Below are 26,040 nucleotides of genomic sequence, written 5' to 3' on the forward strand. Positions count from 1 at the left end.
TGATAGCATCTCCTTCCCAAGAGAGAAGAGCTGTGAATCCCACCAGCAGGACGCTGGAGCTTTGCATCTTGGCTGGGATATTGTATGGGGACCACACCACGAAGACCGAGGGGACCACCATGTCCCCACCACGGGCAGGGCAGCAGCAGGTGAAGCATCTCCCTGGGGCTCAACCCTGCTCCAGCAGAAACAAAACGGTTGTTGAATAGCCAAAAAAAAAAAAAACAAACCAAACCCAACACCCAACAAGAAAACCCCACCGGCTGCTGACGCAAAGGAGGAAAAATTCTATGATTTCTATGATTTCTAAAAGGGGGCTGAAACGGCTCAGCCGGGCATCGCTCCGGGCGGAAGGAAAAAATCCTTCCCCTTGGCGGGGAGCGGAGGGATGGCCTCACCGGGGGACTCGGGAGAGCCGGGTTCAGCGTTCGGCTCGGCCTCTCCCTTGCATGACCTTGGGTAAGTCAGTTAATCACGGTGACTCAGCCCTCCATCTGTAAATCAGGCCCGATAATGCTTCCCCTCGCCTATCTGCTCTTTGTATCGTCTATTGAGATTAGCAAGGCAGGGACTGTTCTCGCTATTTGTATGTACAGTGCCCGGTCTGGCGAAGCCCTGATGGGGCTGGGAGACGTGCAGGGCTGGGTGTAAGGGGGTCCGGTCAGGGTGGGGGTCCCGGGGCCGCGGCTCCGGTTGGGGTTTGGCACAGGTAAGCTCGCAGGCTGCTCCTGCAAGGTGAATAAACAACCATCCCGGGATGGGGCTGCTCTTATCTGGGTGGGTATCGTGGCCGGAGGCACTGCGGTTTCGGCAACGGCAGCGTAGGGACGGGTGTGGGAGTGGGTGGAAGGAAAAAAAAAAAAAATCAAGATACTGGCTGGGTGGCATCACCCAGGCAAATACCCTTTGCTGCAGTTGGCGGGAGGGAGATGGGCAGGGGGCATGTGGGGGTCCCACAAAGAAGCCCCCCAGTTCTACAGGCTTTCACCGGCTCCACGAGACGCAGGGGTGACTCTGAACACGGTTTGGGCTTTTTTCCGCAAAAAGGGGCACTTAACCACTGCCAAAAGGATTTAAATCCTACCCAGGTGGGTCGATCCTACCCAGCACAGCTTTGGCTGGGGCTGTGAAAAATCCCTTCCCGTTGTGAAGCGGCCCCTTCTCAAAGCCCAGCACCTCTTTAAACTTTCTGCCTCTCATGGCTGGGCTGCTGTGGGGTCAGAAAAGCAGCCGGGGAGGTCCCCGAGCATCCCTGCAGCCGGGACTTGGGGAGGCCGGGGCCATCCCCAGAGCCCGTCCGGGATGAGGAGAGCATCTGGCTCCCAAAAATAGCATCCGACCCTGCGCTGTCAGCTGGCCCGTACCTTGGCACCCTCCGCCGCTCAGCTACTGCCGGGACTCACTTTCACCTCCCATGAAATATGAATTTCTTGGCTGCAAAGGAAAGAGAAAAATATGTCAGGAATCTGTGTTTGGCTTGGCTGCCTGCACCGCGGCGCACGGGGAGCGCTCGGCCGCCAAAAGGAGGGGTTTCCACCCCAAAATGCCCCGTCACGGCCACCCCCAGCCGGGTCCCGGCGAGTGGGTGGCTTTGGCCAGGCGTGTAGACATAGGGTGCTGTGGGAGTGAGGAAACTGAGGCAGGGATGGAGATGGGGTCCCACCTCCCCCTCTCCTGCATCCCAGCTCCATCCCCTGCATCCCGGCCACCGCCTCCACCCGTTGGGGTCCTGCAGACGCGACACCTTGCAGGGGCTCATTGTAACCGCGGTCAGGATACGGCCCCGAGAGGGAGGAAACGGCCTCGCCGGTGTGAGGAGGAGGAGGAGGAGGAGGAGGAGGAAGGGGAGACTGAGGACGGCCAAAGCCCAAACCACAGCACCGGGCGCGCTCAGGGCACCGGCCAGCCTCTGGCAGGTGCTGAGAGAAGCCGCGGGGCAGCCGCCAACCTGCTGCCAGCCAGGCCTGATCCTGCACCCAGCAATGAGCCCAGGTCCCCCCCCCAGCTCCGTGCCATCCCCAACCCTCAGTGCCCCCCGGCTGGGCGGTGACGTGCCGGTCCCCGCGATGCTCAGCCCCAAGTGGGCAGGCGGTAGAGGAGCAGCCCACCTCCCGTCTGTCTCCATCCCGTACCGTGCCGGATCAGGCCATGCTCCTGAAACAGCACTCGCCTACGTTACACCTTGGGATTGAGCTGGGAAAAGGGTGCTTTTTCCCAAGTTTGGGAAAAGGCGGGAATTTTAAGGGATTGCTGTTACCTCCTTGCCAGCCTCAGGTCCAGCCTGGAGTTAACCCGCATTCGCTGCTCCCCAAGAGCACGCGGGTCATATCCAGACTCATCCTGACATTACCCTATTTCCCGGTCAAATAAAGACAAAAGCAGGATGAGGGGTCTGGCTCTTGCCTGGGCATGATGCAGCGGGTGGGAGTATCTCACCAGGAGGGATGTGACATCTCCCTTACCAGCCCTGGTCCCCGCTTGTCCCCAAGGAGGGAGGGCTGGGACCAGGGACCGGGGCTGGCCCCATGCCCGGGCACTGCCCAGGACCAAAGGGACAGGTCTGGGGATGGACAGAGGCTCTTTCTGAGAAAGGCTGGGAAAAGGCTGGAGCATCCCTTGGGCAGAAACTGCAGTGGGAAGGAGCTGAGCCCTGGTGCCGGCAGCTTGAAAAGGACCTTGTAAGAAGGGCTGGGAAAGATGCTGAGGGTGTGCATGCACACACACACACAAACGGTCCTGGATGGTCTGGTCTGGCTGTGTTGGGCAAGAGGTTGTTTCCAGCAGATTTTTCTGGCCCGAGGAGAAGTTGGAAGGTTATTCAGAAAGTTTGTTTCTTGCTCACGATGGTCCAAATTGATTTTCTGGATCCAAACAGCTTTGAATTTCCAAGCTGGTGAGAATCCAACTTTCGCTCGGGATCCAGATTTTGCAAACAGTCCTAACCCTTCCTCGGCTCATAACGCAAAATAGCGGAGGAGGGCAGGTCCCTGGGCGGGCACGGCCGAGCCTGGCAGCTCCGCGGGCTCCCCGCGAGATGTGGGGGTGTTGCGAGCCGGTGTCTCGGCATCGTGCCCGGGGTCCCTCCCGAATCTTCGTGCCGCCCGAGCCAGAGGCGCTGCGAGAGGAGGTTGCACATCTGGCAGAGGGGATGCCCCATGGGACGCGGCACAGAGGAGGTGGTTGGGGTTGGGGGGGAGAGGAGAAGACGTGAGATACGGCTCAGCCCCGCCTGGAGGTCACCCCAGTCCGATGTCTGCATGAAAAGGGACGGAGGGATCAGGGTGACCTGGCAAAGCAAATCCCGTAATTCCCCGGCTGGGCGGTCGCGGGAGCTGGGTGTCAGTCAGCTACGGACGTTCGCTCCGGTCCCATCCCCAGCCGTGGCCAACAGCATCTGAGTCTTTTCCAAAGGAAATAAGATGGCTGGTGATAGAGAGCGGCGAGGCTCTGCCGAGGTTTAACTCAGCTTCTTCTCGCCCGTCGCGGAGCGGGAAAGGCAGCTGGGATGTGCCGAGCGGGGCCGGGAGCTGCCAGGTTGGAGCTACCCCAGGGAAATCTGGGCTGGGGCCGCGCATCCTCGAGGGGGGAACGATGGCAGAGCCGGGACCTGCATCCTCCCGTCCCCGCTGCAGCGCCGGGGCTGCTGGCGAGGTCAGGGTCAGCTCCCCAAATTCCCCCCCCAAAGCAAGGGGCTGGCCTGGTTCTGATGTGCTTTGGCATGGGCGAGCGGAGCCCTTCAAAGCATCTGCTTCCCTAAAAAACCAGAGGCATCAGACATCTGAGACCTCTTCCCCTACCGCTCACCGAGCCCCGAGACTGCGGCGGGTTTAATCTCCCCTGGTAATCAGCAGAGGGGCTTGGCCTGACAGCAACATCTTTGTACGGTTGAAATAAAGAATGACTTATTTTGACATTTATTTAAGAAATATTAATCTTTCATTTTCCTTCTAAATGCTCCTGTTTGCTAAGGAACTATCTGTTACCTAAGTGCTCCGATAAATCTTCTAAGGTAAAATTACATGTTAGATGCTGCCAGAAGGGTACATTTAAGAATACTTCCTAAATTATCAACTGCATTAATCTTAATTACTTTGGTAAAAGTAGAGTCTGGCGTTAGGGTGAACTAAATTGAACGGGTGTTTGTTTGTCTTTATCATATCACATATTTGAGATCATTTAACAGAACGCAGATAAAAGGCGTGCGAGGTACAGAGCAGCTGCCTAATGAAAATGATGGCTCCGGATGACAAAGAGCAGGCGGGAGGGGACCGCAGGAACCCCTGGGGTCCCCGACACAGCAGGACCTGCCTGGGCCAGGGTGGTACGCGGGCAGAGGATCACGGCAAAAAAATTTAAAAAATCAAAATTAACTCCTCAGACACCATTTTGAGCGATAAAAGCAGAAGATCGGAAGGATCGGTGTCCCACCGGGTGCTGGGGGAGGCAAAGGGCTCTGGGTACCAGCACATCCCACACATCACCCTGTGGGTGCCCTGGCAACCAGCCCGCACCCTGCCAGGGTGCAAACAGACAGAGCGGGATGCACCAAAGCACGTGCTCAAGTTTTTTGCTGAAATTTGGCCGCTGTCCGGCTTATTTGGAGAACCGCGGCACGCCTGAGTAGGCCCAGGCCCTCACGTCGAGACGAGTGCATCACTCAGTATTTTGAGGCACAGAAATGAAATTAAGCATGGGATTAAGTGCTCTCTTTCACTGGGGCCTTGGAAAGGTATTAAATCTTGCTGCGATGAAATCTCGCCATCTCCCCAGGTCTGCGTGACCCAGGCAGATTCGTTATCAAAGCGGAGTGAATTTGCATAAGCCAAAAAGGAGGATTTTCCTCTCCCTTGCTCGCTTTTGTTTTAAATTTAACAAAAATTTGTCCATTGACACCCCTGTGCATGGGATGCTGAAGGGCAGCTGGTGGAAGAAGGGGAGAAATGATTCTGTGCGCTGCCGAAGATGCAGATAAAGGATGGATTTTGGGGAAGGGCAGCCCAGCGGCAACACCTTGACCATCTCCAGCCCTGGCTGACCCCCTCGGGCATCGCCAGGGCACGGCACGCCAGTATCCCACGTCACCGTATCCCCCTCACCCCGCTTTCCCGGGATAGGGCCCCGCTCCGCATTTCCCTCCTAGCCTTCCGTGACCCCCCAAAAAGGAAGAAAAAAGCAAAAAAGCAAAGGCAATGACACCATTCCCAGGCCAATATCACATTTCCTTCCTCCCGGCAGAGCCTGGGTCTGCTCCAAGCTGCCTTCCCCTCCGCTCCCGCTCCCAGCCCTGGTCAAACGGGGACAGGAAACCCGAGAGCAATGAGCACATCACCAATATTTTCACCCAAGCCTCATTTAGCTCGTTATCCTTTTGGCATCCTTCTCCTCCCCTTCGCTCGGCGGCACGGCTGCCGGAGCGGCTGCTCGGGGATGGGAATGGGAGGGGGGGGCTACAGCAGATCAGAATCTGCCCCACGTTCATTTGGCCAGTTCCGCCTTCGGGCAGACACACGCACGCACACACGTATCGCCGAGTGAAATTAATTGGCTCATTGCAATTAACGCAGTCACAGACTTCAATTGGGGTCGGCTGGATGCCTGTCAGCGAGCGCACGAATCCAGCCCTCACCCATCGGGGTGCTGTGAGCCCCCATCGCTGACCGAGGAAGGCCGCTTTCCTGCAGGTCTCATCCTGCTGATGACAGCGATGCCCAGCGACCCTGGTCTTGCCAAGCCCTGGCAGACAGACTGACGGACCGCCACCTCCCCGGTGGAGGCTGCGCTCCGCGAAAGCAGCAAAATCCCATTTTTCCTCCCCGAGCTGCTCTGCCTTCGGGGTGCGGTGGCCCCAGAGACCCACGCAGAGCCGGGTTTAGCAGATGGAGAGAGCGGCATTTCACGCCGGGGCTTAGACGGACCAAAGGCAGCGCAAGGACCACGAGCGGCACGAGGAGCATCATGGCACCGGCCGGCAGCGATGCTCTGAGCGCACCTATCAAGCCGGTTCAGATCTTGTCACCCCTCCCCGGGCTTCTCCCCGAGCTCAGGCCGGAGAGATGACCCGCAGCGGGAGCCCTTCCAAGGCCATCCCTGGTGACACAGACCCCTCATCCCTTGCAACCCACCCCCGGCATCATCCCGGGGAATCCCACCCATCCTGGTGGTACCCGACGGCCGCAGCGGTCACCCCAGCCCGGAGAGCAGGGATGCTCCCGTCCAGCCTGAACTAGTTACTGGAGGATCTGATAGGAGGAGACTGCTGCTAGATTTGGGGGCTTTTAAGCTGTCAACTTTCCTATAATTATTAGCAATGTTTTAAATAAGCTCTCTTCTGAAATTTGCTTCTGAAAGACAAGATTAATGAGCATTTCCTTTGGGGATTTATTGCACTGTTAATTATTCTCTTCCAGAAATTTGGTTCAGAATATTATCAGCTTTTTTTTTTTCAATTAAAAGTGATTATAATTTGCTCTGTATAAAAGAAAAGTGGATTTAAAAAAAAATATTATAATATCCCCCCTTCCTGATTAAGTATAATAGTCAAGTGATGGAGATAAAAGTAGCCAGTGGCTCTGGCAGGCCACGCCGTGCAGACGCGAACTTGGCTTGTCCCCCCCCCCGCAGCAGCAATATTCCTGGTGGGGTCCAGCTCTTGGGATAACGCGATGCACAGAGGCTGACTTGCAATTTATGGAGATTTCCTGCAGAGGGAAGCAAAGGTGTCTGCAAGCAGCCGCCCAGCGCGGTGCCAACTTTGGACAGGGGGGTTCAGGGAGGAGGAGGCTGGCGATGGTGAGACCCAGCGATGCTGTTCCAGCAGCTACCTTCTCCCAAATAATCTTTGGCTGCGATTTCAGGGCTTGTGGTAGGAGATGCTCCACGGAACACCAATCCCTGTCGGCTCACGCAGCGGGAAGGTGTCGGTAAAAATGGTGGTTTCTCTTTTCACCGAAAAAATGCCTTTTGCACCAGGGAAATCTGTGGGATTTGTTGCGGGACCCAAGCAGGGACAGCCCTGGAGAAGGGGCTCAGGTCCCCAAAACGCACCCCAGGCCAGGCACCAGCGCCTCGCTGGTTCACAGGCTGTTTGCCCTCCCCAGCAGACATTCCTCGTGAGTCTCCCAAATGCAAAACATTCAGAAAATGCTCCGAATACAAATGCTTGCTTGGTGGGGGACGGATCTGATTACACCCAGGGCACGGGGGGAGCAGCCCCATGCAGGGCTTTGCTGGAAAACACCCTACAGAGTGCACAAGACCCCGAGACCACGTCCACTGCAAGGTTTGCTTTAACCCCAGACTCTCCCTGCAAAAGCCCCGCTGCTTGGCTTGGCTAGTAGAAAGCAAACAAGATGTTGAGCTAAATGCAAAGGCTGGCCAGGACATGACTCGTACCGCCGCGTCTCGCATCGGGACCGGCAGATTTGGCGGCACAGATTTGGCACCCATGGGTGCTGTCTGTGTCCCCTGGCACACAGAACTCCGCTGGTGATGGGATGCTCTGGGCTACGTGGACGTGCTTTGGGTGCCACCTGCCCTGAGGACCCAAGGCACTTGATGCCTTGGAGGGCTTCGAGCAGCAAGCTGGCATCACGTACCCATGCCCAGATGCCCGGGTGAGAGGCACATCACAGATCAAATGGGATCACAGGGGCTTGCAGCCCGACCTCTGCAAGCACGGTGTGCGTTGCCCATCTCCTAGCACACCTTCCCTCTGCCAACCCAAACGTGCCGGCCCGGGGCACCGCGACCTCCGACTGCAATGCCGTGGGTATTCCCCCTCATCCAGCCCCCACGAGCTGGCACCACTGGCTTGCATCATCTGTAGTCTCACACACGCACTGGTGACATCCCTGCAAAATCCCTGCCGCTCTCAGGAGCGATGCCGGCTCCGTCCCCTCCCGCGGGAGCCCCGGTGCTCGCAGCCGGCGTCGTGCAGCCATCCTCGGCTGCCTGTGACCTGCAGCTACGGCACAGATCCTGCTGCAAAACCCTCACGGCCGCATCCCTCCCCATCGCTGCCAGAGAGCAGGGACCCCACCAGCCCCTGCAGAAGAGGGGATTTTAATAGCATCCCTTTAATTTACTGCCTATATTTACTCCTTTCTGTAAGTAATGTCCTCTGCTTGGCCACAGAAAAACCAACCGGGAGCAGATCCTTGCTGCCCAGCCCTTGGTTTATGGCTGCTCCAGAACATTTCCCCATTGCTCAGCCAGCAGCATGCATCAGCGCCTTGCCATCCTCCCCACGCCAAAGGGGAAGCGGACGGCTCATGGGCCGGGGGAAGAGGAGCACCTGCGACGAGGGAATCACATCCCAGAGAGCAGGGAAGGCAGTTTGGGAATTTTGGGGTTTCCCCTCCTTGAGGCTCCCTCTTCCACCTGTGGGGCTGGGATGCACCCGTGGGTACCGCATCACCACGGGGAGCTGCACCCATGGGAGGTGGGAGCGGGGCTGTTGTGATTTTGGTGGAGAATGGCCCGGTTTGGCTTCCTCCAGCTGGGGCTGCTGTCTGGAGCCAAGCTTGCCATCGCCTTCAGCACCTTGCACGGTGTTTCCCTGGGATTCGTGGCCCGTGGGAGGCAGGAGGGATGTGCCACATGGGAAACCGCAGCTTGAGGTCGGGCGTTTAGGAAAGGGCTCGATCCTCAGACTCCAGCATCACCGCAGCTCCTCTCCAGGACAGTCCCTGAGCTCTGTCTTGTCTGAGCTACAAAACACACTGGCTACCCCAGTGGCATAGGCACGGTGGGAACATTGCATTTCAGGCAGTGGGACCCCGAAAAATAAGCTGCCCTGATGCAGCCCCCTCCCGTCCCGGCTGGCTGCGGATGCCGGCGCTGAGAGATGCTCTCTGTTCTCAACAGGAGCAGAAATGCTCAGGGCCAAGAAAAACGCACGGAGCTATAAAAAGGCTGGTGAACAGAAGGACATTCATGGCGAACTTCAATCGGCCGCTTCGTAAAGATGCCGGTGGCGGTCGGGAGGGTTACACGGTCCCGGCAGCCGCAGCCGGGGAGCAGCGGACGGCTGCCAGCCTCGGGCAGCACTGGGAACAGCGAGCAGCTTGGTCCTCCTCTGCCTGCCAACGTGATGTGGACGTGTCAAACACCAGTGACATAAAAGTGGGATGGATTTGCACGCCTTGCTGGTGCATCCCTGGTTTGCGGGGTGAGGAGGAGCTGGACCAAAATCCATCCGCGTTTTCCGTCGTCTCTCCTGGGTGTCCGGTCCTCTCCGGCCCCTCTCCGGGAGGGTGATGGCAGCCCGTGGCTGTGGAGATCCTCCCGCGCCGTGAAATATCAAAGCTGGGCGGCCACTCGGGTCAGGTTTGTTTGCAGGTGCTGAACACGAGTCCGGCACATGCCTGAAACTTCAAAGGGCGAGTAATGAAAAGCATTTTGCCGATGGGTTTCCAGGCACACGCAGCCCTTCCTGCTGGTCCAGCTGCTGGGTGGCAGATGTGGGGACACATCCCTGTGCCCCAGCCGTGGCAGGACAGGGCGTGAGCCAGGCGATACCAAGGTGGAGAAAATCCACCGAGAGGCTCCGTGCTATTTCTTCTGCTTTTTTTTCTTTTCTTTTTCACCAGGCACCATCCATGAGCGAGCGCGGTTGAATAATGCCAATATTCATTGCCCAGACAAGCCCAGGCTCTGTTTGCTCGGGAGGCACGTTTTCTCCAGAGACACGCTGAGCGACAAAATCCCCTTCCTCATGCCGGTGTATTTTTCTTTCATCAGTCAAAAAAATTAGCACAGGATATTTCAGAGGGTTGAAGAATTGCATCCTGCAAATATTTTGCTTTTGCTGGTGCTGCATGAGGTGGAAAAGCACTTGGGGTCCAGGCCCATCCCTGCTGTGTTGGTCTGGGTACCGGTCCGGGACAACATCCCTCCTTAGCATGTGCTTGCAAGATGCAAAGTGAGGACTGGGAATTTCCCTTCTGCTTCAGGATACGGTTTTCAGGCAGAGCAGGGAGATTTTAAGACGTCGTCTCAGGGAGACCAGGTCTGAAGAAAGGATGCTGCTGCCCTTCCCACAGGGAAAATGCAGATGCAGCCACTCCCAGGGCTGAATCCCAGCGGTGAGGTGATGCTGCAAGCAGAAAGTGGCTGGAAAGCACAGAAATGGGCTGGGGATCTGGCCATTGCCCCCGGCCCGGGGCGGGCAGCATTGCCATGGACCGGGCTCTGTGCTTTCCCATGCGTCTCATCCCTTTCCTCATCTTCAGCCACTGAAGGAGGAATGAAAAAGAATGACCTCCCCTGCCCCCAACCCTCTGGGAGTCTGGAAAAAAATGTGTATTTTTATATCCTGGCTGGAAAACTGAAGTCTTCCAAACAGTGACAATTAAAAAAAAAAATAAATCTTGCTTCTGAAAAATGGGTGAAACCCACTCATTACTGGTTTCTCTCCAGACCCCAGTGGCACGCAGATACGGGTAGGAGAGGGCAGGGGGTCGGGGCATCACTCTCCGTCTGACGGGCCATGCTTATCCCGGGATTACTTTTCCTCCCTGCAGAAAGCATCCCAGACAATACCTAATGCTGTGGACACCGGAAACTATTTATTTCCCTCAGCTATTTAGCAACGACCAAACCAGTGCTAATGCAATATTACTAAACCCCGCATACTTTTACAGTGAATTCACAGACCAAGAGGTTTTTTTTTTCCTTCACCTGGAGATTTAATGCTGCTGGGAGCGGGCAGGAGATATTTGAGGGGAAAGCCGGGTGGGATATTCATGCCGGTGTGGGGATAGGGCTGCGGAGCAAATAACTTCATGCATCTCTCATCTGCCCCACTCCTTTTTCCTCTGTTTTCCAGCAAAACGTTGCAACTAATAATTTTCACACATGGTGCGAGAGCTGCCGTAAAGTGGCTGCTTATTTCATTAACAGCCGCCGGCTGCTATCGGGTTTAGGAAAAGGGGGTGTTGGAGAAGGGCCGCCCGCACCCCGCGGGGTATCGCTTTACCCCGCCGCTTCCTGCCCAGGTGAACCCACACAAACCCGCCTGTGTGATGGAAAACATTCGGGACCCGAGACACGTTTCCAACCGAAAACACAGGCTGCGATTCAGCTTCCCTCCCCTGCCTTCCAAGACGTCCTCCTTTTAACACAGAAAGTGGCATTTATCTCGGGATTCCTCAAACCCACAGTATAAAAAAAATATATATATATATATAAAAAAAATTAAATATAGGTCTGGGAGTCTGCCTGCGCCCCGCTGCCCATCACCGTGCCCACGCTGCCCGTCTCCTCGGGGCAGGCAGCGCTGCCTGCAACGCGTTTGCCCCCCCGGGGCGGTCAGTGCCCCTCGTGTGCCTGGGGATGCTGGGGGGATGCTCCCAAAACAAACCACCCCGTGCAAGCAACCCTACAATAACAAGCCGGCGCTGAGATCAGCCAGAGGGAAATGGGTTCACTGTCCCGGGTCCTCCCAAAAAAGAGCGGAGCTGGGGAGACGGAGACACGGCGAGAAGACAACTCCCTCGCGCCCGCGTCTGCTCCCGGTACATCCCAGCATCCTGACACCCAGCCTGCCTTCCCCCGAGCCACCCTTTAATCTTCCTCGCCGCGTGTTTCTAAACTGAGAGTTACAATGATCGACCAGAGCAAGGCTTTGGTTTGTTGTTTTTTTTAAAGCTGCTTTGCAAAAACACATTATAAAGAGGAAAATGCGCTGCCTGCCTCTGCCCTAGGATAGGGCCAGCAAGCACGGCGGGGGCTGCAGGGGATGCGAGGACTTTGCCCGTCGTGCCTCACCAGGGCCAAGCCCAGGCACAGCTTGGGGGTTACTTTTCCCTTTCATCGGATGCCAGGTTTCAGCCCAGGATTTATACGGTCAAATCCAAAATCCCTGGAAGGCAGGGCTTGGCGCGGTGGGAACACAGATGCTGCCTTTACCCTGCTGCTGTAATTATGCCACCAAACTTAGAAAGCAGCGGAAGAGCCGTATGTAGCGCTACAATTAGGAGGCTGTTTAATTGCAGTGCAATCGCGTATTGTTTTCTTCTCCCCGGCTCCAGTCGCCAACAACCAGCTGAGCATCAGGAGCCACATTGCAAACCCAGGCACGCTGGCTCCCCGGTGCTCCCTGCTCGTGCATCCTCTGAGCATCGCTGCCGCGGTGACGCATGTGGCCAGACAGCTCTGGGGACAACAGGCTTGGCACCCCAAAGGGGACCCATCACAGATGTACGGCCGCGTTGGGTCAAGAGCAGCAGGCAGACCTGGCCGGAGCATCCAAGTGGGGAAGGAGCCACCAAAATACATATCTGCTTGATGAAAGATGCTTTCTTCCAGCAACAGACGTCGTTCCCCTCTCTCTGGGACTCCCCTTCTCCTGCCCAAGGCACATGGGCTGGACTCAGGAGCAGCCAGGAATGATTTCTCCCTGTCAGCCTGGAGATTTAAATGGATATATGCGTGGGAACCAGCAGCAGCAATGGAGACAACATGGGAGAGCAGCTGATTTATATCGCGTTGCCCCTGCAAACACTGTGCATAAATCTGCTGCTTTTCAAGGCAAAGCGTGAATCAGAATAGCTCAGCTCGACTTCGCTTTATCTCCTCGCTGCATGACTCATCCTCGGAGCGTCGAGTTGGGCTTCCTACGGAAAAGTGACGGATGTACAGGGCCAACGGACTGGCTTTGCATTGGGGATTTCACAGCGCCCGGCAGGAACGGTGCCACTGCCAACTCCTTCGTTGTTTATGAAGAAAATGAGGATCCAAGAGGAAAAACCCAGTTGTTCCCAGTCTGACACAGGCAGGCACACACTGGTTTGGGCAGAGCCGACTCAGGTCCCCTGCTCTTGCCTGCAGATGTTGTCACATCCCTGAAGTTTAAGCTGGAGCAAAGCCCCCCGAGATGCTCACCAGCCCCAAGGCTGCAAGAAGCTTCCACGGATTTATCCAGCTGCGGCACCAGGAGGAGGGATGTGCGGGGAGACCCAGAGCACATCCCCGGTGTCGGCAGCCTGGCCGGGGCTACGCGACCCAGACAGAGGTGGAAAACACGAGCAGGACCTGGCATCTTCTGCAGGATGGCTCTAGGTTTACAGCACTGCTGAAAGGAGGGATGATAATACTCAAATATCAGGTTTAAAGCATTCTGAAAGTGGGAGCAGGTCTGGGGAGAGAGATGGAGGGAGCTTTGTGTTCCCACCAGGGCTGGGGTCTCCTCCAAGCCTCTCCCCAGCTGTTCTCGGGCAAGGCCCTTTAAAATGAACAGGCATGGTGACTTAACTTCACATTTTATCATTTCAATCCTAGAGGCACATATAACGTTTAGCAGTTGGCAAACGGGGCCGGGCAGCCTCCCGTCGCAAAGACGGAGACACCCAACGCGCCCAACGCTGCGAGTCCTCTCCGCGGCGGTGGCAGGGGCTTTGCCGGAGGAGCCGGACACATCTCCTGCACCATGCGGGAAGGCAGCTTCTTTTGTTTTCACAGCTGATGTCAGGTCTGGAGAGGCTGCCGTGGAGCGATGCTGGGGAGGAAATGCGGCAGAGGGTCGGCCGGCAGCTGTGGCCGTTGCTGCCTGCACCTGGGCTTGTCTCCGACCCGCGCCGATGGGGAGGCTCCTGGATCTGCGGCACGGCGGGATGCAGAGGACGCTTTCCAGGGATAAGCTGCTGCTCCGAAGTCCTTGCCGAGCTCTGCGTGCTCGGGAGGAACGGCAGCGTTGCTGGGTGATGCTCTAGCAAGATATCAACATAGAGAGCCACCGATGTTTTGCAAAGCACTTCAGAAGCTGCCTGCACTATCGCTCGCTGGAAGGCACTGGGGGAGCATAGAGGACCGGCCAGACCCTGGTCTCGTCGCCGTGATGTCCTCAGTCCTCCTTTCCCTGGGCTGCGTTGCACGCACAGCCTGCGAAGGAGGTTACTCGGAGGTGGGGATGGAGAGCATGCGGTGGGGAGCCTGGGTGTAGCCGGCAGCGTGGACACGGTGAGAGCTGCACGGACGGCCACGAAGGGAGAGATGTCCCAGCAAAGCCCAGGGATGTGCAACCACCCCGGGCCCCGTGGCAGCAAGGATGCTGCTCAGGGAAAAAAATTGGCTCCGGAGAAAGGCCAGAGAACCTCTTCCCTTCCGTCCTTTAATGATCCGCTCTCAGTAAAGTCACAGGCAAAAGGAAATATATATATATATATATATAAAAGCAAGCAGACTGTCTGGGCTTCCCTTCGTTGCACCCTGCTGTTGAATATTTCCCAGAAGGGTGCGGAGAGCTCAGCCAAGCCCAACACACGCCTGTCCCCAGCAGCCAGTGTCACAGTGCAACGGCCATCGGCTTGTCCCCCTCTGCAAAAACAACAGGCGAAGAAAGAGCACTTTTGTTTCTTCCTCCTCTATTGACACAGCTGGGAGGGCTGGAGCCGGGGGAGGTTCCTCCTCTGGAGGGCCAAGAGCCTCCGCACACTCACTTTGTAGCTCAGGCGGTGCTGGAAGAGGCAAAGCTCCTTCGCCCACCTCACACGGGCTTGCTGGGCGCAGCCAGAGCATCCCCAACCTGTGCTGGGACCCCGAGCGAGGTGGCAATGGGGAAAGATGTGACCCCAGCAGCTCCTGGTGGGTCCCATTATATCTGGGAGCCCCGGGAAGGACCGTTCCTGGGATGACGGCGATGTGCAACCCCAAAGCTGCGGCTGCCGGTGCCATGCTGTGCAAACCGAGTCCAGCCAAGCCACCGATCGCTCTTCCTACACCCGTCCGCATCCAAGACAGGGATGCTCCTATAATCCCAGGGGATTTGCACTGGGTGCCGTGCTGAGCTTTCTGCACGAACGAGCCACTGGCCTTCGCCTTCCCCTTCCCCGCAGCATCTTCCCGGCTCAGTCGGACACGGCACGATGCCGGCACAGACGGGTCCGGTGGCCAAGCCGGCGTGTGCCCGCCGGCTCAGCCGGCTCCTTGGCCAGCCCTGTGTCACCCTGCTTTTAACATGAAGGCACCGATCCCTCCTCTCCCTTCAGTTTCTGTTGAAGAATTTACTGCGCTGGCTTTAGCAGATGTCCAGTGCAGCTATTCTATTGCCATTTATTCTAAGCTCCCCACTCAGTGCTGTAACGACACGGGAAAGAGATTACTTAATAAACCGTAGAGAGGAGCTATACGTTTCCCCATAAATAAACCCTTAGGTGTTGCGCATGTTTGCAAAGTGTCACGATTAGCTGGGATTTCAGGAAGAATCCGGTTCAATCTCTTAGGGCAGAAAGTGCCCTCCAAGCCAAACTCGGGGCCTTGTCCAGCCAACATTTAAGAGCACGAAGCATGCTGCTTCACAGCCCCCCGCGAGCATCACCTCCAAGCATCCCTCTCCCGGGATTTTGCCACTGACTTGCATGGAGCTGGGGCCGAATCCGGCCGCCCGGCCATTGCGTGATTGGTGGGTTTGCTCCTCTTTGCCTCCGGCCTCCAAGGCAAGAGACAAATGCAAAGCATTCCTTTATCTCCCTGCCTTTACCGAACGACAGGCAAAGCAATAAAATGCATTTTTTTATAGAGCTGTAAATTTAATTTCCTTTTAAACCATTTGCTTCCACTTATAACTCAATGGAAATCCTGTGCTGCTGGCAAAGCTGCAGCATCCCTGTCCTGCCATCAATGTATAGAAGCAGAGGGCTGCAGTTTTTGGAAGAGCTTAAAAGTTGATGGAAGGGAAGATGGGGTGGGGGAAGAGAGGAAAATTCTTAGGGCATTAAGGGCCTATTTTCCATCTTCCTTGTGAACCTTCCTCAAGGGAAGAGCTTGAGCTGCTTTATGGGGACACAATTAAAGCCATCTCTGTCTGCAGGACAAAAGTTCAGCCCCAGACTTTGCTGCGAAGCCGAGGACGCTGGTTGTGAGAGGGAGAAAAATGATGATTTTTCTGGCCTGAAAAACCGCACAAGGCTTTAGATTTGGTGCTAAGAAGCAAGAATAAGCGGCGTGGGCTCATGCGCATGTCCAGCATCCTTACACCATCAGGAAACCAGAGGGAATTTTCCCAGCGAGCGAGGCAGTGGCACCGGGATCACCGACCCTCGGCACGGGAGATCAACCTTGGCACGAAGCGGTGGGCGGCGGGTGTTGGGTTGATCCTTCGGCGCGGACCCTTCCTTCACCAGGACATCAATTAGGGCAGAGCCCGCTGCTCGGCCACCTCTCCTCGGAGCTCCTCGTTACTGTGTCCCTTGATGGGGCTGATGGGAAGCAAACGAACGGCTGCTACGGCATGACGGCCCCAAGCACCTCACCCCAAGGCTGTGCGCATCCTCCATCAGCACCTGGAGCTGGCGCCGAGCCGTGGGCATGCTCCGGGCACCCGTTTTGTGTCTCCTGCACAAAAAGGGTGGCCGCGTCCCCATCACCTACCTGGCACCTGAGGACTCCTCTGTCCTACTCGGGCTCCTCTCGAGCTCCGGACGTGCGGAGCTCCCCGGCGTGGCAAATCCCAAGAGCTGGAGAGGCCATTCCCGCTTGTCCCAGGCAGATTCTCCTGTGCTCGTGCTTGTCCCGTGCCACTCGAAGGCGGCAGGCTGCTTACCGGGTGCTGGATCTGCGGGAGAAGGGAGCAACCCGGCTCAGCAGGGAACGACTGCACGGGGATGCTGGAGATGGGCTCCAAGCCACCGCTGCAGGGACATCATCCTGCCACCCCGGCGTATCGAGTCCAAAGTACGGGAGCTCTTTTGGAAGAAGCTCTGATGGAGAAGCTGTTCTGGAAAGCCAGTGCAGGGATTTTGGAAGAGCCCCCCAGCCCGGCTGGGAGGGGGATGCTGCGGCAGGATTCGCGGGGGGGGGGGGTCCCACCAAAGCTCCACGGTGCTGCCCCTGCCGAAGCCAGCACCCCTGAGGGGACGGCAAGGGGAAAGCGAGCACCCACGCGTGCTGCCGTCCCTTCTGCCTGCAGTCTGCCCTCCTCGCTGCCGGTGCTGCCAAAACCCGAGAGGTGCCGCGTGCCGAGGGATGCAGGCCCCCTTCTCCCTGCTCTTAGCTCTATTTTTTTAATCCTGCTTTTTTAATTGAGTGATGAGGAATGAGGACAAAAAGGCTCAAGACAGATCCACGGGGGCCACCGCTGTCTCTGCCGCTGCCTGTACCAGACTTCATGTCCGAGTCCTCCTCTCCAGCCCATCACCTCCCCCAGGGATGCTCACCAGGCTGGCACGGGCTCTCTGGCCACACTTCGGGAGACCTGCCCGCAGCCCAACACCCAGCACCCTCCTCGCCCCATGCTGGGGGAAGAGCTGCTTGCAAACACCTTCAAATCCCTCGTCCCTGCTCTCCAAACCTGCATCATTTCAGCGAATATTCAGGTTGTTCTGGGGGACAGAGACCCCTGTCCTGCTCTGTGCCTGTGCAGCACCCCAGAACGACATGCCCTGGACCGTCAAAAAATATAAGTGAATAAACAAGCAGTAACAGTTATACTTTAAGCCCAGCTTAAGGCATTGCACGAATCAAGCTTGATTCATCCCCACGTCCTGGGAGGTGGCCGCATGACCCACGGCTCATGGACGCTGCTCGTTAGCACCGTGGGACTCGTTTGCAAACCCAAACGAGCCCATCCACGTCCCTGTTAATCCACTACAGGTGAGCAGAGCTCCCAGCGCCGGCTGCTCGAGGCTGCTCCCATCCCGGAGTCATTTGCTGCTGCTTTGGGAAAGCTTCGTGCTGTTGCTTCCAGCTGGATCCACAGCACCTCTGAAACAAGATGTAAGGGTGCCTTTTTGGGGTGAAATTTTGGGAAGGCAGCTGCGGGAGCAAAGCAGAAAGGGGTTTTACAATAACCCAGACGAGCGCAACCCTGAAAACATCATCCCATGCAGCTCCTCTGGAATCAGGACATGACCCATTTCCACCGCCCCAGGTCACAGCGGCGAGGCCAGATGTTCAAACCAGCAGCAGAGCACCCAAATCTTACCCAGGCCACAGTCCTGGGCTCCCTGAGCATTAAATCTCACCAGGCAGCTGCGAGCTATGTTCTCGTTTCTTCTACAAGCTCCCAGCCCAGGGTGCGAGTGGTCCCAGCTGAGCCCTCGGACATCCCTCGGTGGCCACAGTCCTCGGATCTGAAGTCGGGGTGATCCGTACCAAACCTGCACCCAGTGCTGAAGGTTTAAAATCCCCAGAAGTTTAAAGCGTGATGTGAAGCCCACTTCAAAGAGCTGCAGCTTCCTACTTGATAACATCAGGATTCTGGATCAAAGGCTGCGTCCTAGGAAGTCCAGCAAGGGAAGGAAAAATAAAATCGCTTCCTCTAGAGCATTCCTCGCTGCTGAAAATCAGCTGCTGGTTTAGGAAAATTAGACCATCGTGTTAAAATTATAGACGATGCTGAAGCGTGCTTCTCTAACGGCTTTACAGGGTTTGAAAGTGGTTTGCTAGCAGAGGGAAGGGGTGGCAGCAGTTCTCCGGTGCTGTTTGAACCCAGTCTTGCACATCAGGGTACATCCAGCTCAGGCTTGTGCGGGGATGTGGCTCCTGGTTTCTCCCATCCCAAAAGGGACAGGAGTGAAGGGGAAGGCTGCAAGGACAGCCTGGGATGGAGCAGGCAGCTGGGGACAGAGGGGCATTCAGCCATGCACGGGGACCCACGACCCAGCACGGGACGTCCCTGGCAGGTCTGGGGTTTGGGAGCATCCCATGCCCCTTGGTGCCTCTCAGCAGCTGGAGGCAGATATTCCTCTTTTTAAGGCTGCTTCCGTGCCAGCTACAGGCACGGCCGTGGGCTTTGCAATCCTCCCTGCTTTTAAGTGTTCCCAGTTGGCCGGTCCCTGCTGGGTTTGATATCAGCGCTCTGGTATGCCAGCGCTGGGATCTGGACTTTGCTGGAAGCCACCCCGGAGAACAGCCTCATCTCATCCTCCAGCTCCGATAATAAGGTGAGAGCGAGCAAACCTCACCCAGCTGGGAGTTTCTCACCCAGGGCACCGCACGAGGCTGGGCTCTCCGGGCTGGGGGATGCCCGAAAGCCATCGCCACATGCGGATGGAGAACAAGCTGTCACCCCGGGATGTCCTTGTCCCTGCTCGCCCGGCGCTAGCCCTGCAGGACAACGCAGCATGGGAACTCTGCCCACGGCTCCTCCGAAAGCACTTGGTCCTGCGTGGCTGCTGAGAGAAAGGGGCATGGTGTTGCCTCCTCTGTAGTTCTCACGTGGCCAGCCTGGCATTTCCGAATGAATTTTGCAGGACAGTGACTGTCTCGGCCCACTGGGAATCTCAAAGCCCCAAGAAACATCAGCAAAATGGCCACGTGCAATAAAAAGTCAAAGTCAACCAACACAAGAAGAAGCCACGGGCAGTGCTGGTGCCCTGAGTTGACTATGGGCAGAGGTTTTCCTCCCGACTTTGCAAATGCCATCGCTGAGAGTCAGGGTAAAAACAGACCACCCGTTTCATAAAGCCGGCTCTGACCACACCACCTAGAAACAATCCCATTTCACCCCCCCAGCAAAACCCCAAAGACCCTGCAAAAGCCTGCGAACGCCCCGAGCCCTGTGCCGTGCGGGTGGGCTTTGCACCAGCTGGATGGAGCAGACCCCCTGGCACCAGCAACCATGTGCAACTCCGGAGGTGTTTGGGATGCTCAGAGCCACCCTCTGCCACCCGACGCTGCCAAGAGCATGGAGAAAGGGTACCGAGGACAAATCCGGGGGGCAGATATACCACGAAAGCACGTGCCATGCGCGCATACCATCAATCATTGCTGAAATCCCTCCTGCAAACCCATCCTTTCCTCTGCCCTAACATTCTGGGATGCATTTGCCAGATCCCCGTCCCGAGCGCAGGCAGGGGCTGCAGCAGAGCCCGGACCCGGGTGGGCTAGAGCTCCTCCTCGCCCTCCTGCCCCTCATTTTGCATCCCACAGCACGCAGGGACAGCAGATCCTTTCTCTGCTCTCCACCTCCGCAATGATTAGTGCCTTTCAGGAACGGGTTTGGTTTTTTTTTTTTTTTTTTGGCGAGCCGGCCCCAGATGAATAGCTCTGGGCAGAAGCGAGCAGACAGCATCCCCTGTATTCCACCCTTCATATGAAAACCAGATGCCACGAGTACGGTTACAAATCAAAGCTGACAGGGGGACGAGAGGTTTACTTAGGAATTGAGAGAGGGCACGAAACCTTTCAAAGGGGGCTACCGTGCAGCCCCCCCAACGCACAAACACCAAATTGCACCAGCCCTCCCGCCGCCCCGTGCCACGGAGCCTGAAAAATGCCGATAATCATCCCCTTTCGCGTTACTCACGCTTTCCATTAGCTTTTCCAGAAATGATAACTGGATAAGGAGCTGTTACCTGGGAAGCCTTTTATTTTTGTTAGTTTTAACTCATCGCTGCTTGCATTTATACAGCTGGTTGGGATGGCGCGGGGCACGGCCGAGCCTGGAAGAAAAGCCTTGCTCAGAGGGCGAGGCGGTGGCAGCATCCTGACGGGTACCGCGCTCTAATGAACTGTCAGCTTGCAGAGGGAGAGCTGATGAAACAGCCGGGCTAATGTTTAGTGACAGCTGTGATTTACTAATCCATCCGAGAAATAAATAGGAGCCATGTGGAATAAAAGCGGAGTTCAAGCCTGGCCCTCGCCGGGGCATTTGCAATGAAATAAAACGTCAGGTTTTATAAATGACCTTTTCATGTAAGTCCCTGGCGAGGCCTGGAAGGAAGCGGGGGGCGGCTGCCCAGGGAATCGCTTCGAAAGCTGCAAAGTCAGGAGGCTGGTGCTGGATATGGCCGAGGCCATGGCGAGGTGGGACTGGGGCTGGGAGAAGCAGCACGGAGATGATCTCCAGCCTGCCCGGCCAGAAGACCGTACCATCGGGGTGCGCATCTCCCCCATCTGCAGCACGCATTGGGGTGCGCATCTCCCACATCTGCAGCACGCATCGGGGTGTGCAGCTCCCATTTAACCCCGGAGCTGCGGAGAGAAAATTCCAGTTTAGACCTGTCACGGGCAAACAGGGCTAAGACCTCAATTTCCAATGCTGAGTAATGCTCAGATGTGCCGTTCCTGGCCTCAAGGGTTTATCCAGCCCCACCGAGAAGCCATCCCGGCCGGGATGCAGGGCTGCATTGAAATACTCTCTGCAAGCCAAGCCCTCGCATGGCTGGTGCCACCATCTCGGGGCTGCTCGTGCAAAGCGTGATGGCCTTTGATGCCACAAAATTTCCCGGCTCGCTCCTCCTGCAAGCCAGAGCTGCCGGCAGCAACACCCTGACAGCTGTGGGAGGGATGTTATATTGCAAAATCCGTTGGGATGCAGACCGGATCCATGCCGTGCGAGCCCTGTAGTCGTCCCAAGGACCTTGCCATGAACTCGGGGTTGTGAAACTCTCCCCAGCCGACATTCCCATCCGGGGAGCTCCGTCTGTCCAGCTTGTGCATCTCTCTGGAAGGATTTCTCTCTACTGGAAAAAGAGATTTTTCAGAGCAACCTGCCTCTGCCTCCCGACAGCCCTCGCTGCCGTCACAGCCCAGGAAACATTTCAGCTCGGGTAGTTGAAAGGATTGCTGCAAACAGTTGGCAGCGAAGATCGCTCGGACTGTGGAAGTGCTTTGGGATGAAAAGTATGTGATAAATTAAGATTACTACTCTTCCCTCTGATCAGCCAGTCACTGGTTTCCAGCACAGTGCTGGCCAGAAAAGTCTCACCGAGGGATTCTGGCCTCGCCCCGAGAGCTTGCGGTTGAATGAAAGCAGATATTTTACACCAGCGTCCAGAGTCTGCTTTGGGCTCTTGAAGTGACAGAGAATTCACCACAGCTTTCGTAATCTCTTCCAAAATTAATTATCCCCGCTACTCAAAACCTTCCTGCTTGAATTGCTCAGCTTGCAGCTTCGGCAGCAGAACCAGCGATGCCGCAGCGTGTGCGATGGGAGAGCCTCTGCCACCAGGTACCTTCTGTCCGGGATGGTATATAGAACCAGATTCTCGTATTTTTTGCACTAATACTGGCCTTAAAGCTTAACCCTAAGCTCTCGGCAGCATTGCGCCCTGCTCCCATGGGAGCACCGTGACAAGCCCTGGGCTCATTGCTCCGGCTCATGTGCAACCTGGGTGCTTCACTGTTGGAGATTTGCTGTGGGTTACTGCTGCGCCAACCTGGATAGCATCTGCAGGCACCTGCAGCACTGCTTTACGCTGCTTCCAAATTAAAAAAAATAATCCTGAAGAGTGAAAAGCAGCGAGCTGAAGAAAGGGATCCCACCAGGATGCTCTGGGAAACACCCACCTTGCTCGCAATTGTTGCTTGCAGTTGCCTTGGTTGCGATTCCTTGCTTGCGACTTGCCTTGGTTGCAATTTGCCTTGGTTGCAATTCCTTGCTCACAATTTGCCTTGCTCGCAATTCCTCGCTTGCAATTTGCCTTGCTTGCAATTCCTCGCTCATAATTCCTTGCTTGCAATTGCCTTAATTGCAATTCCTTGCTCGCAATTGCCTTGCTTGCAATTCCTTGCTCGCAATTTGCCTTGCTTGCAATTCCTTGCTTGCAGTTGAGGCGGAGGCAGGTGGAGGCTGGCAGGAAAGGGGTTTCGGACTTCCAGCCGGAGGGTGATGAAGCATCGGGGCGAGAAGCAGTGCCTCTTGCGCAGCGTCGGGCAGGGACCTGGCATCGCTCCCCGGCATGCAGCATCGGCATGCAGCATCGCTGCTGGACCAGCCGGGGAACACGAGGTCGGGATCGCAGCTCACCTGCTCTCGCCCTGAGCGGGTATCAAGGCAACGAAAAGCCAGTGCTTAACCCCAACGCTCACAGTGATAGCTAGAGCAGGTTTTCATTAAAAACTTTACCTCCCTGGGAGGAGATTCGCCAGCTGCAGTGCGTGCAGGTGAAATAGGGCTTGAATTTCTATAAATAATACACCAGATGCGCAATGCGGTGTGAGCTCTGCAAGGCCATGATGGGTTGCTGCCTCTTGTTATGCCTGTGCCCCCATCGTGTGCTGAGCTGATGGAAAAGCAACATGTACAAGATCTGCCAGGCGCTGTACATGCACCCACTGCGCTGCCCTGCTGCCGGCCAGTCTCCTCCACCGTGGCACGATAAATGGCAATGAAATGCTTCCTTGGTCCGGAGGGAGAAGAGGCCACTGAAACGTGTTCAGAAGGACTTTATATGAAATAGAACACTGGTCTTAGTGGAAATGCTATTGGGAAGCACACCACTTGCTAAAGCTGCGGGGAGAATATTATGGAAAAAGGGTTTATTACCCCAAAATGCAGGTGTGAGCCGCCAGAGCTAGTCCGTGATTAGTGTCAGCTGAGAAGGTGGACAAAAAAAGCCCAAATTTTCCATTTCAAGAGCAATGCTCCACCACTAAATTTAGTTTGTTTTTTTTTTAAATTTCCAAGAGGATGCCAATGGGATGGATGAAACAGAGACCCTGCACACACAGATACTGGTGCTGGTTCCTCCGCCCGTAGCATCTCATGCCATGCTCGGCTGCGCTGCCCATCTCACCCCGCTCCCTGCACCCTTCGGAGAGAGCCAGCACCGCAGGGTCACACCACCAAGGATGGGCTCGGCTCCGTGGCACGTCCCGGAGGCACGATGCCACGGTGTTGGGCGCTTTCGCCGGGGGGACTGTGGGAATCCTCCCTGTCACCGTCTCCCTCCCGTGCCTCTGAACGCCGGCCAAGGAAAACACCATTGTGTTGGGAGCAGACAAGGAGCCGGTGCCAGCCAGGTCCAAACAGCCGGCTCATTGTGTGCCTCCGGCTGTCGGCTTAGCTCGGGGTTAGGTCAGCCTAAGTGTGCAGCTTTTCACTTCGAGCCTTCATTAATGTATAGAGGAAATGAGAAACATTACACGGTAGGGCTGGTTTGCATGGAAGGCAAACGTGGAGAAGGAAAATAATCCTCCTTCCCCGACACGATGCTCCGGCAGCGAGCCATGACCCAAAACGGGAGCAGGGCTGCTGCGAAACGTGGGGATCGGCGGGATGGGAGCGATGCCACGGCTGTCGGTCTCGCCTGCAGCCAGTCCAGCTCCTTCCAGCCCATCCCCTCCCTCCAGCATCCCGTCCCCCAGGTTGCCGGGATGCACAGGCAGGGTTTGAGGGTGCTCCCACCCCAGCGTGCTCCTTCCCCTCCCTGTTATTAATCCGTTTGCTGAAGAACAGGCAACGCACACCAGGCAATTAAGCCAGCCCTTCTGGTGTGTCCTCCAGGGGCTTTTCCAGCTTCGGAAGGGTGGAAAGGGAGATCCGAGGTGTGGGCTGGGACGCTGGGACCGTGGCGGGCAAGGGCAGAGGGGATGGTTCCCGACGGGCTCCCCTTTCATCTCACGAATCCCCTGAAATGAGGTTGGTTTAGTTCGGCCGCTCAGGGCTGTGTGAACTCCCCGAAACCTCCTCCAACAGCTTCGTAAGCTTTGCCAGCCCAAGCTGCCTCCTGGGTATTTCCTGCAGGTTTTACAAGGTCTTTTAGAGAGATAAGAGCGAGTGCATCCTCGGCATCCTCACGTCTCTCTCCTGCCAGGTTAGACACCAGGTTTTTAGTGAAACCCACGGTCTGGAGGTTTGAAGCACCCACCTCTCCCTGTTTCCAGTCTTGCAGCAGCACAGACTCTCCAGCGGCTGCTCCGAGGTGCCCAAATCCCCACTCTGGATGGGAGCAGCTTGCCCTTGCACCCATCCAGCCTCATCCAGGCACACGCCTCCCAGCCCTGCTCGCTCTGCTCCATTCAGCATCCTTTTCCCATGCCCCTCGGCAGCCGTGACAGCCCCAGCCCCTCCGCATGGATGCCTGCACCGGCTTCTCCCATTCCCCCCCATTGCCATCACCCCGGCGGGGTTAGGTGTGGGCCCAGGGAGCCCGGCGTTTTCACATGCGTGTGAAGCACCACGCGTGTGACGGGCAGGCTGTCAATAAGCAGCATCGCTGTCTCCGGTCCAAGAACTTCCTGGGACCTTGTTTTGGTTTCAGCAAAGATAAAATGTCAACATTTTTAGGCACAGAGGGATGGCCGGATAGCCTGACCTGTCAACATCTAGAATGGAAAACATGCTCGTCAAGTACTTGGGATGAGGTTCTAATTACTCCCCACATACCAGCCTGCATAAATACAGCGGAGCAGTCCAAGAAAAGCACGCTTCCGACACGAATAGCTTTTCCCGGAGTTACATGCAGTCTCCTTTGCCCTGGGAGCCGGGTTTCATCTCCAGTAGGTAGCAGTTTGCTTCTGCTGGGTTTGCGGGGCTTTATGGAAGAGCCCCAGCCCAGGCAGCATTTCTCCACGGAGGAAAGGAGCAGCACCCTCCGCGGTGATGGGAACGGCGATCAGGGACACAGCCCGCGGTGGGAGCATCTGAACGGTGCTGGCGTGGTCCTGTGGGTCTTGGGGACATCAGCCACGCCGATCCCAAAGCACCGGAGGATGCTGCGGGATGCTGACATCTCACCAGATCTCATCCACCCTGACTTTGCTTCTGGGAAAGCCGAACGGGGAAGAGATCTGATGCCTTGTTTCACGGCACAGGTCGAACTCCCTCATCTTCATCAACAGCTTTCAGGCTCCCACGTGCCCATGAGGCATCGCAAGCAAAGAGATGCTACCCCAGAAAAATGCAACAAATTTGCTTGAAGCAAATCCTCATCTCCCGGCCCCAGGTCCTGGCTCCTCAGAGACACGGTTTCTGCTTCCTTGAGGTAAGAAACACCCTCTTTAAAACTTTCACCTTGACTTTGGACAACCTGCCCTCTCGGGGCTGGCTCCGGGGAGGCAGCCCCTGCCTAAATCCCTGGCAGCAGCGGTCCCACGGGAAGGGTCCTGCCCGTGCTGCTGCTGAGGGAGGTCGGGGCAGGGACGAGGATGCTCCGAGCCAGGGCATGTCAGCGCTGCTGGGTAGATTTGTGTTTATCTCAGTTAATCGCCGTGAGAACTGGGCTCTCTTTGCTACAGACCTCCTCTTTCCCACTCTGTATATTATGATTTCTGTGTCGCCAACAGGCAAGGGAGAAAATAAACTCAGTCGACGCTTAGAAAAACACTCAGGGGAGCAAAACTCCTTGTTTTAGAGTCAAAAGACCCCAAACCGTC

At 56.4% G+C, this 26,040-nt stretch overlaps 1 protein-coding gene across 1 annotated transcript in view; it reads right to left on the minus strand.

The window, feature by feature from the left end:
* ZNF469 (zinc finger protein 469) overlaps positions 1-26,040 on the minus strand; it is a 52,036-nt gene that overhangs the window by 17,594 nt on the left and 8,402 nt on the right. The window contains 2 exon segments of the mRNA XM_052795255.1: positions 1,365-1,434; positions 16,369-16,552. The gene's annotated coding sequence lies outside the window, so the exon portion shown is untranslated.

This window comes from Harpia harpyja, chromosome 9, assembly GCF_026419915.1.
Source record: "Harpia harpyja isolate bHarHar1 chromosome 9, bHarHar1 primary haplotype, whole genome shotgun sequence".
In the NCBI taxonomy this organism is placed as follows: domain Eukaryota; kingdom Metazoa; phylum Chordata; class Aves; order Accipitriformes; family Accipitridae; genus Harpia; species Harpia harpyja.